Source organism: Peromyscus leucopus, chromosome X (assembly GCF_004664715.2).
Source record: "Peromyscus leucopus breed LL Stock chromosome X, UCI_PerLeu_2.1, whole genome shotgun sequence".
Taxonomy (NCBI): domain Eukaryota; kingdom Metazoa; phylum Chordata; class Mammalia; order Rodentia; family Cricetidae; genus Peromyscus; species Peromyscus leucopus.
Window position 1 is genome coordinate 92,812,764 of NC_051083.1, and position 14,847 is coordinate 92,827,610.

General features: G+C 40.2%; 1 pseudogene; it reads left to right on the forward strand.

Annotated features, from left to right (window-relative positions):
- The first annotated feature begins 11,623 nt into the window (after positions 1-11,623).
- Positions 11,624-11,761, forward strand: LOC114710853 (annotated as a pseudogene).
- The last annotated feature ends 3,086 nt before the right edge of the window (positions 11,762-14,847 follow it).

The following is a 14,847-nucleotide window of genomic DNA, read 5'->3' on the forward strand; positions in this document are numbered from 1 at the left end:
AACATTAGTGGGAGATGGTAAGATGTGAGTCAAGTTGGAAGGATGGAGATAACTGGAGGTATGTTTTGAATAGTGAATTTGGTCCTGCAACCCCTCATTGTCCTCTCTCTTCCTGCTTCCTGTTGCCATAAAGTGAGCATCTTTGTTTTCCTATTTCCCTCTACTGTGGTGTTCTGCCTCCACACAGGCCAGAAACAACAGAGCCAACTGATCATAGACTAAAACTTCTGAAACCACAACTCAATAAATCCTCCCACCTTTAAGATGTCAATATTTGTCGCAGCAGGAAAACAAAAACTAACTAGCAGTCTTTTTTTTTTAAATTTGCTTCTTGGTCAATAAAATAGCTTGCTTTGTGAAGAATCCATTTATTATTTTTTTCACTTTAAAAACTGAATAGGGACTGGCAGGATGCCCTAGTTAGTAAAAGGAGCCGTCATCAAGTCTGATGACCTGAGTTAGACCCCTTTAAACCACATTCTGGAAAAAGAGAACCAAGCCCCTCAAGTTGTCCTCTGATCACTATGTGAATGTACTAACACACACATATACATATACACAACATAAAATAATTTAAATGTTTTAAAATTCAAAAGCCCCAATCCTGAAGTGTTTTGCCTTTTTCTTGCTGAACTGTGTACTTTTGTATTTCTATACATATTTTAAAATTGTTTTGAAATTCATCTGTTACTCGGAAGTAGTTTCACTTAGATATTACTTCTGTAATTTAATATGCATATTTGTAAGTATACCAACCAAAACGGATTAGATTATTCCCTGTACAGGGACCAAGTTTTAGTGTCACAAAGCATAGTAAGGAATGAGAAAATGAGCATGTGTGTGTATGTGTGCATTACTGTTCACTAAAATATATTTCCTGAAAATAAAATAGTAAACATAATCATGAGCCATATCATACATTTCAGTGAACAGATGGCCATATGTATGATACTGGTCCCATGTGATCATGACAGCTGAAAAACTCCTATTAGTGCTAGCATACCTATTGTGTGCTATGCAGCACAATGCATTATTCACTGGTGATGAAAGGACCAAGCAGATGCCATAACAGGCTGCTCAGGCTCTCAGAGATTAGGCCTCAATTGCAGTTTCTTGAGACTTAAGCAAGCAGTTTCTGGGAGGGCTAAGACATAGTCCTTGCAGTAGCTCCATTTCTGCGTGTACTCTGCTCAAGGTTCAGCCAGTTATTTACTCTCTGGGATCCCTCACCAACTTAGAGCTATGTGCATGGATCACTGTGAATGTGCTAGGCCAGCCAGCCCCCATGGTAGCTTAAGGACAGAGCCTGGGACTTGTCCAGTCCTGCCCAAAAATGGTAACTGTAACCCCCAACCAGTAAATTCAAAGGTTACATTCCCTCACCCAATATTATGATGCCAAGGCTTGTACCACCCTGCTTGCAGTTTTTCCCTTTACAAACCTCTCACTCTGAGAGCTCAGGGCCATCCTCCTTCACCTGCTGTGTTGGACTCAGACCAAGTCCGGGCTTGCTTGTTATCAATAAACCTCTGTGTGTTTTGCATCGGATATTGACTCTGTGGTGGTCTTGCTGGGGGGGGTGTCTTGTGATGTGGCTACTACAGTGATGCTAATACAAATAAACTTTCTGCATTATAGCTACCTACATTTAAAGCATATGTACTTATGTGCATCAAGTACAGCCTGATAGTGATAATAATTATAGTTATGAGTTGAAGAATTTATTTTTATATACTTTTAACCATTATGCTATATTCATTCTATGAACTAAAAAAGAATTTAAGCATAAAACAGTCCATCATACTATGGTAGTCTCTACCTCATACATCCTCATGCTTACCTCCACTCTTGATTCTAATATTTTCTCTTGTGCTTGATTTAATCTCCTGTTATTTTAGTTGAACACTATAACAGATATATACAACACATATGTCTTATAAGCCTAGGCATGTAGTAGGTTAGACTACCCAGGTTTGCATGTGTACACTCTGATAGTCACACAATTATGAAACCTACTAATGAAGCATTTCTCAGTACATGTCCCCAGTGTTAACCATACTTTTAAATATTCTACTTATCTTTTGAAACCTAATTAATGAATAGGAAGAATAGCTGCCATTTTAACAAAAATTATAAGCAAAATAAAACCACTAAAATTAGGAGCTTATAGTTTATGGGTATAGTAATGTTTGGGGGCATTTGCAGATTTTAATTATCAGTATAATAAATCAAAAGTTGTCCTTAGAGCGACAATGTTTAAAGTGATGTTCAGATATCTAGGACGTGTTTAAATGATTCATGGAAGACCAGAAGAAAACAGTATGAGTATAGTCATTTTTCACAATTTGTTTCAAAATTCATGGATTTATAATTTACCTTCCCCAAATTTCCTTAATATATTGTAGATATAGTATAAGCAATGCTACATCTTTAGAGGTCTTGAAGAAAGAGTTCCTAGTTTAAAATTTTTTTCAGACTTTTGCTTTGCAGAATCTGAGATTACAGAGCTCTGACAATACAGAAACAAGAAAGAAGATAGAGTGAGTAGCGACTCAGCCATCTCAGTCTCCTCTCCACAAGCAGTAATTAGAACCTATGTTTGTCATCATGTATTCAGTCTTCATCTCACCCTCCATATACAAACACATTGTGCTGAAGGTAAACACCTAAACTATATTATTTTAGTGCAAGTGTCACACACTTTTTGTCCATAAATATTCACTTTAAATATTTCTCCTCCCAGAATAGGATGGCATAGTTAGTTGTCTTCAAAACCAAAAGTTTATCATGTGATGGTTAGTGCAAGTTTTCTATAGCAACTGGATAGTGCAAACTCATTCTCAGAGAATATATTTTAATCATTGCCTCAGAAACTTGAAGCAGAACCCCAATTCAGTAACTAAATGAAAATGTATGAGAGGAGGTACCCACAATTTGCCACAACATAAAGATTAGAGGAAAATATTTTTTATGGTTTAATAAATCAATGTAGAAAGATGCACTGACAATTTCAACTTTCCTTTGTAGTCCCAGTACCATGCTTTACAAAATATCCTTAGCCTATGTTGGGTCTAAAAGAGATCTCAGATGCTAATCTATCCTAATTGTACTGTTACTTCAATATGGCATCTAATGACACAAATTCTTACCTGTGGGCATACTTTTAAATGTTTATAGATTGTTGTTAGGGATAACACTGTTTTAGTAAACTACTGGTTGTAGTCTCCTCCAATAGCTATGACTTTACTAGCCCTGAGTAGTTATTAGCTGGGTTTCTAGTACCAAAAGGCATGATGCAAGCTTCCAGAGGAGGGAGACAACCAGAAATCCTACCCAGTTATGATGCCTCAGCATTCCAGTGAAATCTTACTTCTTATTATTACTACTATGTATGTGTGTGAGTGCACATAATGGGTTTGTGTATGGGGTGTACGGGCAATAGTACATGTGTGGAGGTCAGAGGACAATTTTGTGGTTCTCTTCTGCCCTTATGTGGGTTCCAGGGATCAAACTCAGGTTGGCAGACATGTGTGGAAAGCACCTTTACCTAGTGAGCTATCTTGAAGCCCTACAGTTAATTCCTAATGTGTATTTACATATATGATTTTTGCATTTTACAAATATATAGGAATAATTAGGAGGCAGGTACCAAAACTTAATAGAATGAGTATAGAAGCTATGGAAAAGGGATTATTAAGTACTACATTCTATCTTTTTAAATTTAATTTTGCTTATATGTATGTATGTATATATGTATATGTGGGGTTGCCCAAAGGGGTAAGAAGAAGACATTGTATCTCCTGGAGCTGGAGTTCCAGGCATTTGTAATCCACCTGACAGGGATGCTGGGAACTAAACTCCGGTCATCTGCAAGAGCAGTATGTGTCCTTAATCTCTGAACCATCTCTCCAGTCCCCATGTACTACCTTTTTAGGAATACATTATTGTACAGCAGTTTTTAGGAATACATTATTGTAAATCAGTTATTAATATATGACTTCACATACCACAGCCTGCAGAACAATATTCCAACTTTTCAGGGTCTCTCCTTCCATTTGGTGACTTAGCTAAGTATCAGGTCATTCAATAAATTTATTGGATCTGTTAATGTCACACCTCAATCGGTATAAAATAGGTACCTTCATTTGAGACCATGTTATTATGCAGTATTCCCTGTTTACAAATCAGGTGTTTTAAAAGCTTCAAATGATACAGGAACACTGAGGATGAGGGTTTAAAACTAAATCCACATCTGTATAAGGTGTTGATTTTGTTGAACATATATGGTGCTGCCGGCCGCAGGAATATATCATAAGAACTCAGCTGGTTATGGCAAAGTCACTACCTGGAGGGATCAGGGAATTCCTCCAGAGGAAGCCAAATCCCAAGGAGTTTTTGGTGTTACTTGGCTTGTTAGATATCAGCTGTATTCTGTTATGAAAATCATGTGTACCTTTATAGTTTCCCCAATTGACTTTTTCCTAAGAAGGGCTAACAATGTGGACTGATCACTCTATAGACATACACATTCCAGGCATTTGGAGAACAGCCTCAGGAAAGGCTTTCTCTGGAATCAGATTATCTCCTTTAGCCACTTTCAAGGACTAAAGGAGACATCACCCAGGTGGTCACCCAATTTCCGAGGATTAACAGTGATAACAATCCACAGGCGAGTCTTCTGACTTAAGGTAAATTCCACAAGGGGACACCGCCTAAGTCAGGTAGACATTAAGTAATAGCTTTACACAATTTAGCTCAGACCCCTCCTTTCTTACAGCCTTACTAACTTTATAGACCTCTAACTACTTACCTAACCACTTCTAGGAATATTTAGATAACCTTCTGTGCTAACAGCTATGCTCAGCCAGAACTCCCAGTTCAAGCCCCCTGTAATTATCATTATTGGTAGCATCGGCCAGGTCCATATAAATGCTAATATCACTATCAATATTATTGGTACTTCCTATAGAGTTCCTATGAACATTTCCCAATCACCGGATGGAGGAAAGTACCTTATCAGAGATACCTCTGTACTCTCTAAGAACAGACTTAAGCATCCAGGCTACCTGTTTGAGAAGGCCTAGTGGATGTGCTAATTAAGCTTAACTTCCTCCTTTCCCAAATCTTACCTCCAGTTCCAGATCTCCCTTTAACTATCACCAGAGGCATCTACCTGTACACAGGTTGCCTAGAGACTGAGCACACTTTCCCCCACCCTGCAGAAAAACGGCAGACAGCTTGGACAGATAGGAGCCACAGGAAAAAAGAAGACAGTTTTATTTTCTCCCATTGACCTAGCAACTTACAGATTTTTAACATCTTTTACCAAACACATTTAAGATTATAGTTGTGCGCATAAGATCCCTCTTCTTAGATATTACCCGTATTTAGCCTTTAGTTAATTCATTAGTCACTTCCCCTTTGGGTCACAAATGGTAATTAACAACTAGAGCCCCTCTTTGTAATTCTTATTAACCCTCCATTTGATCCTGATAATGGACAATCACTGCCTGAGGAAGTTCAGGCTGGGTGTCCTGGGTGGAGGGGAGGATTGTGTTTTCTGGGGGATATATAACTGTAAAGCAAGGGACGAGGGGGAGAATTAAAGCGAATGGACCAAAGAACTCTGTGTGCGTAGATTGATTTGCCGACCTTAAAGAATAGATTCTCAGCTGGTTGATAGATTCTTCCGCGGACCCTGGAAAGGAGACTATTAGGGGCTGGACCCCAATAGTCCCTGATAATATGGGTGTTTCCTCTAGACAGGTCTGAGGTAATAAACTTGACACCAAAGTGGTGACTGATCTTTAGTGAGTTTAATTGTTCCTCAAAACTCTTGAACCCTTATGGGTCACAGTTGAGAGATGAAATCAGTATTTTTTCAAAAATACTATGCCAGGAATCCTTGTACTTTCTATTATCCTTATTTCTGTTTGCAAACTAGCTAATTCTCACCAAAGTCACATCTTTCTTGTACTATTTTGTCAATCAAACACAGCAGAAATAAATGCTAATATCACTATCAATATTATTGGGTACTTCCCCTATAGGAGTTCCCTATGAACATTTCCCCCACAATTTCCACTGTAGTTACGTATTTTTAATTACATGTATGTTCCTAGCCTATTACAGTTAACAAATTTACCAAAATTGGAAATTTCAGAATACTACCACAAAATTATATAGCCAGTGTCACATTTTAGCTTTTTATATGGCAATCCTTTAATTTCAATACTTTAAAAAATTAATCAGCTAGTTAAAAAACAGTCCTATAAGACTGGAGAGATGGCTCAGAGGTTAAGAGCACTGACTGCTCTTCCAGAGGTCCTGAGTTCAATTCCCAGCTACCACATGGTGGCTCACAACCATCTGTAATGAGATCTGGTGCCCTCTTCTGACCTGCAGTCATATATGCTGTATACATAATAAATAAATAAATAAACAAATAAATAAATAAACAAACAAACAAATAAATAAATAAATAAATAAATATAAAAAATGATTATTTAAAAAAAAAACAGTCCTATAATCTTAGTCATTTAAAACCACCACCACCACACACACACACACACACACACACACACACACTCACACCATGTTTCTAACTTACACACATTACTAAGCTTAGATTTAGAAAATTACCTCCAGGGTCTACCTCTGTATGATGACTAAGTAGTCAGGATTCTTCACACTTAAAAGCTACAACATCTCAACATGAAACCTCCTCAGTCACTTCAACTAAGAAAGAGAGGTGTCAAGAAAGTTTCATGTTAGCAATTAAATGTTTCAATGTGGAGGCATGATGGCACACACACATGCAGTCACATTTGGAGATGAAAGCAAGAAGATCAAGAGTTCCATGTCAGCCTGGTCTTTATGGGGAGCCCAGGCTCTTGAGCTGAACAGTAACTCTCTGTAAAATGAAAACAAACAAACAAACAAAAAACGTAAACACACAGCATATATCTCTTCCTTCACTAAACTTTGCCCACAACCGCTTAGATGACCCCATCTAATCACAAAATGTAAGAATTACAATTTCCTCGTGCCCATAAAATGTAGGAGAACCAAATACTGTTGAACTTTTGAAAGGAAATCTCAGCCACTATTGGAATAAGATAGTTTATAGGTACAGAGTAGAATCACAAACATTAAATCCAAGCCTTAGTTTAGTCACTTATTGCCTGATGAGTAGCTGAAATTCTAAGCTTGTGTCTATTATGTAAGTAATGATAACTGACTAATTGAATAATTACTGATTTTAAATTATATTATACTTCTGCAAGACTTAACACAGGTCCCGACATGTAGAAATCACTCAGCTAATCCTTTTGTATGATGCATGGTATAGAAAGCCATTGTCATTCACTAAGCTGTGGTGAGAACCAGTGTAAACTGCTGCAGACAATTTCAGGGACATCAAGATATTGGCTTTTGTGACATAGACATTATGATAGTTCTAAGCCGTTTACCAGTCCTTAAAGGAGTGGAAATATATTGACACTGTTTCACTCCCACAATAAATTAAAATGAAGACTATGATTATAGCAATGTGATGATAAGAAGAAAATTACTGACAGGACAGCTATTTCATTTTTCTGAAGTATCATATATTTTGTGAGACAATGGCCATTTATTAGAATTAGGGGCTATTCCAAAATAGAAATTTGAAAAATAAATACATAGCAAGAGCAAGTAAATGACCCAGGAGAGCTACTCAAAATAGCTATTTATGTTACTCTTTTATTTGGTTGATAAAAATTTCACTTTCTGATAAGTAATTTTACCCAACTTTAATCTGTCATGAAGGTTTTAGAATAGATAAAATTTCTTTTTGTTTTTTGTTTTTTTGTTTTTTCGAGACACGGTTTCTCTGTGTAGCTTTGCGCCTTTCCTGGAACTCGCTTTGTAGACCAGGCTGAGAATAGATAAATTTTCTAACTCTTATTAAATGATTTCTCCTTTATACGGGCGGTGGTGGCGCACGCCTTTAATCCAGTATCGGAGCAGAGCAGCGGATCTCTGTGAGTTCGAGCCAGCCTGGTCTACAGAGTGAGTTCCAGGAAAGCGCAAAGCTACACAGAGAAACCTGTATCGAAAAACCAAAAAAAAAAAAAAAAAATGATTTCTCCTTTTTAAAGAAATAGGTATGTATTATAAATAAAAAGTCCCATGAAGGATCTAATAATTTAAATATATTTTATGCTTATAACACTAGTTTTTTCTTTGGAGGGTGATAAGATTTTTTTTTCGAGACAGGGTTTCTCTGTGTAGCTTTGCGCCTTTCCTGGAGCTCACTTTGAAGACCATGCTGGCCTCGAACTCACAGAGATCCGCCTGCCTCTGCCTCCTGAGTGCTGGGATTAAAGGCGTGCGCCGCCGCCGCCGCCGCCGCCGCAGCCGCCGCCGCCGCCACGCTGCCAACGCCACCACGCCGCCGCGCCGCCGCTGCCGCCGCCAATGCCGCGGCCAACGCCGTGGCCAACGCCGCCACCACGCACCGCCACCACACCGCAAGATTTTTTTTTTTTTCCCAGCGTCGCCGCCGCTGCCCCCACCACCCGCGCAAGATTTTTTTGTAAGCGCAAATTATTGATGATATTGATATAAAGCACATCATTCAACTGGTATTTCCCCTTTAAATAAAAACTTCATCTTTGTACAGTTTTCAGATTTGTGATGAAACATTCTTCCAGAATTAAAAAAACTAGTGCCGGGCGTTGGTGGCGCACACCTTTAATCCCAGCACTCGGGAGGCAGAGACAGGCGGATCTCTGTGAGTTCGAGGCCAGCCTGGGCTACCAAGTGAGCTCCAGGAAAGGCGCAAAGCTACACAGAGAAACCCTGTCTCGAAAAACAAAAAAAAAAAAAAAAAAAAAAAAAAAAAAAAAAAAAAAAAAAATAAAAAAACTACCATATACTTGCTGGAAGCAATGGGATGAAATATTATGATCTTATGAAAACTAAAATTTCATAAATACACCTTTTCTTCCTCCCTCAAATTCAGAAAACCTACTTTGCTTTAATTAGTGCACACTTTTCTCAGTAGTTGTTTTATGTGTACATGTGTGTAATTAACTCAATGCACCACAAATATTCTTCTAGTCATGAATATGAATGTAATTAATTTATTCTATAATAGCTGAAGAATATAGTTGCTTTGGAACATAGCACAACTTATTAAAACATCTACTTATTGGTGAACATACAATGTTGCATACTCTAGAGAGCAAAAAAGGCCTTGTGCACACAGTTAAGTACTGGAGAAGCCAGGAAAATTAAATACACAGCTTATCTCTTCAATAGAATGAGGTGCTTAGCTGTTTTCCCAGAATGATTGGGGGAAAATGTGGTTTTACCACCCAGTAATCCTTTGCTACCTATTGAGCCAGGCCCTACCCATATCTTCTAGAATTTATATTTTATTTATTCCAGACCCTTTCTGTTGGAATAAACCAACATTGGTGCTGAGACCAAGCAGGCCCTCCTAGCACTCTGTGCCTGGAAACCTGTGCCGAGGTTTTACTTGGTCTACGACTGCCCACTTTTTTCATTTGCTTGGCCAGCAGACCACTCCACACAATACCCACTGCTCAGATTGGTGAGTTTTCCCTTTCCAATCCCTCGCCATTTCCCACAACTGCAGCCTGAGATATATTTCTCGTTGTCAGATTCCTGGGGAATCCTCTGGCTGTGTAAGCCATGACTCATTCTCTCTTGACAAAGCATTGAATGTAGTTGGACTCCCTGGGGGTCCTCCTCCTACACATGCCCTGGCCCTCATTCACTGGCTTGATGAAGCATTGAATGACTTGTGCCAACTGCTGATCCTCCCTGATCTTGGAGATGCCTGAGATTGGAGTCTTGGATCCTGTTTGTCATTTCAGTTTTTTATTTTCTTCTCTCAGCTACAGTCATGGGACATAAGCTTCTTTCTCTTAGCACCACTCCTCCTCTGAAATACCTCTGAAAATATCCCTGGGATACCAATAAATTTGGCCATGTAATAGCTGCTTGGATCCCAATATTTCATGGGAATTATCTAACTTCTGCCAGCGAACAGGCAAATGAAAAGTTACTTTATCCCCAAGCTTTCTACCTAAGTTCTGAACCCTCCCTTTTTGATTCTTTCTCTACTGCCCACATGCATTCCTGAACCTGAGGAATCTCTGACTCCAAAGAACCTCTGTTTATCTGACCTCCGCTCTGCTCTCTGCTATTGGGCGGGCTGTTCCAACTGCTCAACTCTGGCTCCCACCTTCATTCTTCCTCTCACCCATTTTCAAGCTGTCTTGAGAAGCATGGATGGATCTGGAAGCAGGCTAGGATGCATGCAAATGAGTTTCCAATCAGGACCCACATTGGGATTATAATAACCCAGATGGCTCTCTAGCCAGAGACCACTTTATAACTTGCCTCCTGGCAAGTCTTTAGAGACTTCCCTCAAACCAGTAAACTATCAAAAACTAAAAAACATAATTCAAGATAAGGAATAAAATCTGTCTCATCTTTTAGAATGACTTTTACAAAGGCTCTCTTAGATCCCGAAAGCTCAGAGGGCAGACAGCTCCTTATGACCCACTTTATCTCACAGAGCATCCCTGACATCAGGGCTAAACTTAAGTGTCAGGAGAGAATCTCCTGACTCCATAGATGGAAGTCTTAGCAGTGGCATTTAAGGTGTACCATGGGAGAGATGAGAAAGCCCATAAACAGAATTGCAATGTGGTGGCACACCGTATCTGAGCGGCTGCCTGAAAGCTTCCAGGTCCCTGTTTTAAGTGTGGTAGAAGAGGCCACTGGGCTTGTGCGTGCCCTGCTCCACACGGGGCCATCAATTGAGACTTGTCTGAAGTGCCACCAAGAGTGACATTGGTCAGCTGACTGCCCCTGTGCACCTGGTGGCATGGAGACATTAAACAAAGACCTCCAACAGGTCTCCTAGGCTTGGTCACGGGCTCACAGGGCCATTGCAGCATGAGGTGATCCATTTCCTTCCTTTTGGACATTCAGCCACTTAATCAGTCCTGAGGGAGTTTTGGGGTCCCACCTCTCCTCATTTCCCCATTGTTGGGGTAGAGGGACAGCCCTACCCACCTCACCAGATCCCACCACTTAATTGTACTTTCAGGGGTACCTAGTGGGAAGAGATTATCTAGCTAAGGTAGGAGCTTTTATTTCATTGCTCCCTCCATGTGCCTCCCTCCAGACCGGTCAGCAGTGCCTCTTCTCCTCATGCACAGGGACACAGACAGGGCCCTGCTCTCTCTCAAGTTGCAGAGGACACCAGGATCCACTGCCTTGTCACCAATTCCAAAAGAATGAGGTCTCACCCCACAAGCTCTTCCTTCTTGGTTCCCTCTTCTAATTAACTACTCAGCTAATTGTTACAGGACGATCATAGAGCTGGAGGCCAAGTACCGTCAAGTATACCCAGACGGTAAGGAACAGTAACAGTCCAAAGGTATTTACACCCCCAGACCAAAAAGGGTCTGGACTCTGCAAACAAACAGACTTTTAATATAGCAATCTGTTACTGTTAAATGCCCTCAGCAGTTGATCACCTGTGTCTTCTGGATGCTAAACTAATAAAGAAAACATGTGCCTTAAAATAATCTGTCTCATATTTACCTGGCAGGAGAGATACCATGATCACAAAGGTGGTTTTCCCGGGGTGAGGCTTATCCATTGCACTCCAGATGTGCTGAACCCTGCGATTTCCTTTTGTGGTAGTGGGGAACTGCGTTCTCGCTCTCCCCTGTAGAAGAAAAAAAATCTGCCTCAGATAAGGCTTTATCTCACATAAAAATTAAAAGCATGCTACAAATATCCCCCTCTCTCACTAACACTAACCAGTACTGCGCAGTACTAAACATTACAGTATCATGGTCACAGGCTTAAGATTTTTAAATTTTCCATGGCTGCTTCTGTTTTTTTTGTTTTTGTTTTTGTTTTTGTTTTTTTTTTTTTGAGACAGAGTTTTGGTTTTTCTCTGTGTAGATTTGCCTCTTTCCTGGAACTCACTCTGTAGTCCAGGCTGGCCTCAAACTCACAGAGATCCAACTGCCTCTGCTTCCCAAGTGCTGAGATTAAAGGCGTGCGCCAGCACTGCCCAGCTGCATGGCTGCTTCTTAATATGTTTAAAAATTCTTCTGAGCTCCAGAACCAGCTTGAATCCACCTGGACAGCACCTTGTCAGACAACTCCCAAAGCAACAGACAACAATCCACTACCCCAGGATGCCTGGCTACCTCAAAGCCCCCTTCCCTACTCCCCAAGAGTTAACTGATGCCCACCAAGTCAGCTGGAAGCAGTTTTTGGGAGACATGGTGCCCCCACTCTTGTTCACTTGCCTTTTTTTTTCCATAATAAGCAAAGAGTCTGAAATGTTGGAATTCCTGGCCACTCCCCCAGCTACATGACCACGCATGCGTTGTTCAGATGTTTAGTTATTCCAGGGCTTTATGTCCTATGTAATCTGTGTGCTGTGCGATCGCATAATTTGCATGCAGCATGATCACGCAATCTATGTGCCTGCATGGTGTAGCTCCATAAGCCCACATGTGCATGTGCAGGGGAATCCATAAAAAGCAGAACACAGACTCCTCTCCTTTCTTCTCACCCCGCTTCCTGCACATGTCTTCCATAGGCCTAAGCACATTCTCTTCTGTCCCTCCCTTCTCCTAATAAAACTCTTATAGTAGGTTTTGTTGTGCCCCATTGCTTTTCTCACACAGTAACAGCGCCACTTAATGAATAACGTTGCACCGCCTCATAAAAACCAACACTTTCCTCTTAAAACCTTGAGCCATAACCTTCTAGGCCATACAACTCATCCTTGTGAGAATGTCATTTATACAACAGCCTAAGTGACTTCTGTGTTGTCTTAGGGCCAGGCCAAACCTGACTCCCATAGGCATTGTGTTCACCTCAGTCATTCTCCCCAGACCCTAAAGCTTTATCTCTGAGTCAATCCATTTTTTGTACCTACCCATTTTTGTGAAAGAAGCCAGATATACTTTGTAAAGACTCTCAATGTAAACATGTCTTAAGATTATTGTGCAAATGGGACTGAGTTAATTGTTATGTGAATACTTATTTCAAAATTATATTGTGCTTAAATATGGCCAAAGTAAAATGATCTGGGTTAGACTCTAGAAGTCCTGGCCTAGCACTGGTTACCCAAATTGAGCTGACCCTGATTGTTTTTCCCTGCCTGCCGTAAAGCCTTCAGGGACCCTCCCACAACATACAATGCTTCCATTGTCTTGATATTATAGATAATGCCCCAATAAGCATTCTAATGCTAAAAAAGAATATCAATAAAATATATGAATCTCTTATTGATACAGAGAAAGATCTTTCTGGCTATCAAGTATGAGATAAAAATATCCATACACACACACACACACACACACACACACACACACACACACACACGCACATGCACATGCACACGCGCGTGCACGTTTCCTGGAAGAGGGCCTACTTGTAGCATCTCAAGACAATCAAATCTTGGTTTTGTTATATATATACTAGCATATATTAATTATATAAAATATTAGGTATCCTTGTGACATTGTCATATTCATATATAATATAATTGGTCATATTCATCCAATGAGAAAATATGACATATAAATGCAATGGAACATTTGAATTTCAGTCATTTTCACCCTTCCGGACCCTGTCATCCTCTCTTATCTCTTTCTCCCTCTTATTAAAACCGTTCCCACTCATGTCCAGGTTGTTTATGTAGATCTCAGCCATTTCTGCATCATTGGGTGATCCTTGTGTCTTTCTTGGGGTCCTGTTTTCCAGGTAGCCTCACTGGTGATGTGAGTAGCAGTCCAGTCATCCTTGTTCCATATCTAGTATCCTCCTATGAGTGAGTACATACCATATTTGTCTTTCTGAGTCTGGGTTACCTCACTCAGGATGATTTTTTCTAGATCCATCCATTTGCCTGCAAACCTCATGATGTCATTGTTTTTCTCTGCTGAGTAGTATTCCATTGTGTATATGTACCACATTTTATTTATCCATTCTTCAGTTGAAGGGCATCTAGGTTGTTTCCAGGTTTTGGCTATTACAAACAATGCTGATATGAACATAGCTGAGCAAGTGCTCTTGTGGTATGATTGAGCATTTCTTGGGTATATGCCCATGAGGGGACATGAGTGGGAGCAATGAAGGGCGAGGGTCGAGGGAAAGAGAGCAGGAGATCCCAGCTGGATCAAGAACAGAGAGGGAGAACAAGGAATAGGAGACCATGGTAAGTGAAGACCACATGAGAAAAGGAAGAAACAAAGTGCTAAAGAGGCCCACAGAAATCCACAAAGATACCCCCACAAAAGACTGCTGGCAATGGCCGAGAGACAGCCGGGACTGACCTACTCTGGTGATGGGATGGCCAAATGCCCTAATAGTTGTGCCATAAACTCCATCCAAGGACTGAGGAATCTGGATGCAGTAGTGTTTCCCTTTCTCCACATCCTCTCCAGCTTAAGCTGTCATTTGTGTTTTTGATCTTAGCCATTCTTACAGGTGCAAGATGGAATCTCAGAGTCATTTTGATTTGCATTCCCCTGGTGGTTAAGGATTTTGAACATTCTTTTAAGTTTTTCTCTGCTTTTTGAGATTCTTCTGTTTAGGTTTCAACTCCATTTTTAAATTATATTATTATTTTTTATGTCTAGTTTCTTGAGTTCTTTATATATTTTGGAAATCAGCCCTCTGTCAGATGTGGGGTTGAAGATCTTTTCCCATTCTATAGGCTGCCATTTTGTCCTAGTAACAGTGTTGCTGTGGGATGTTCTGTATGGCAAATGTGTTGCTCTGATTGGT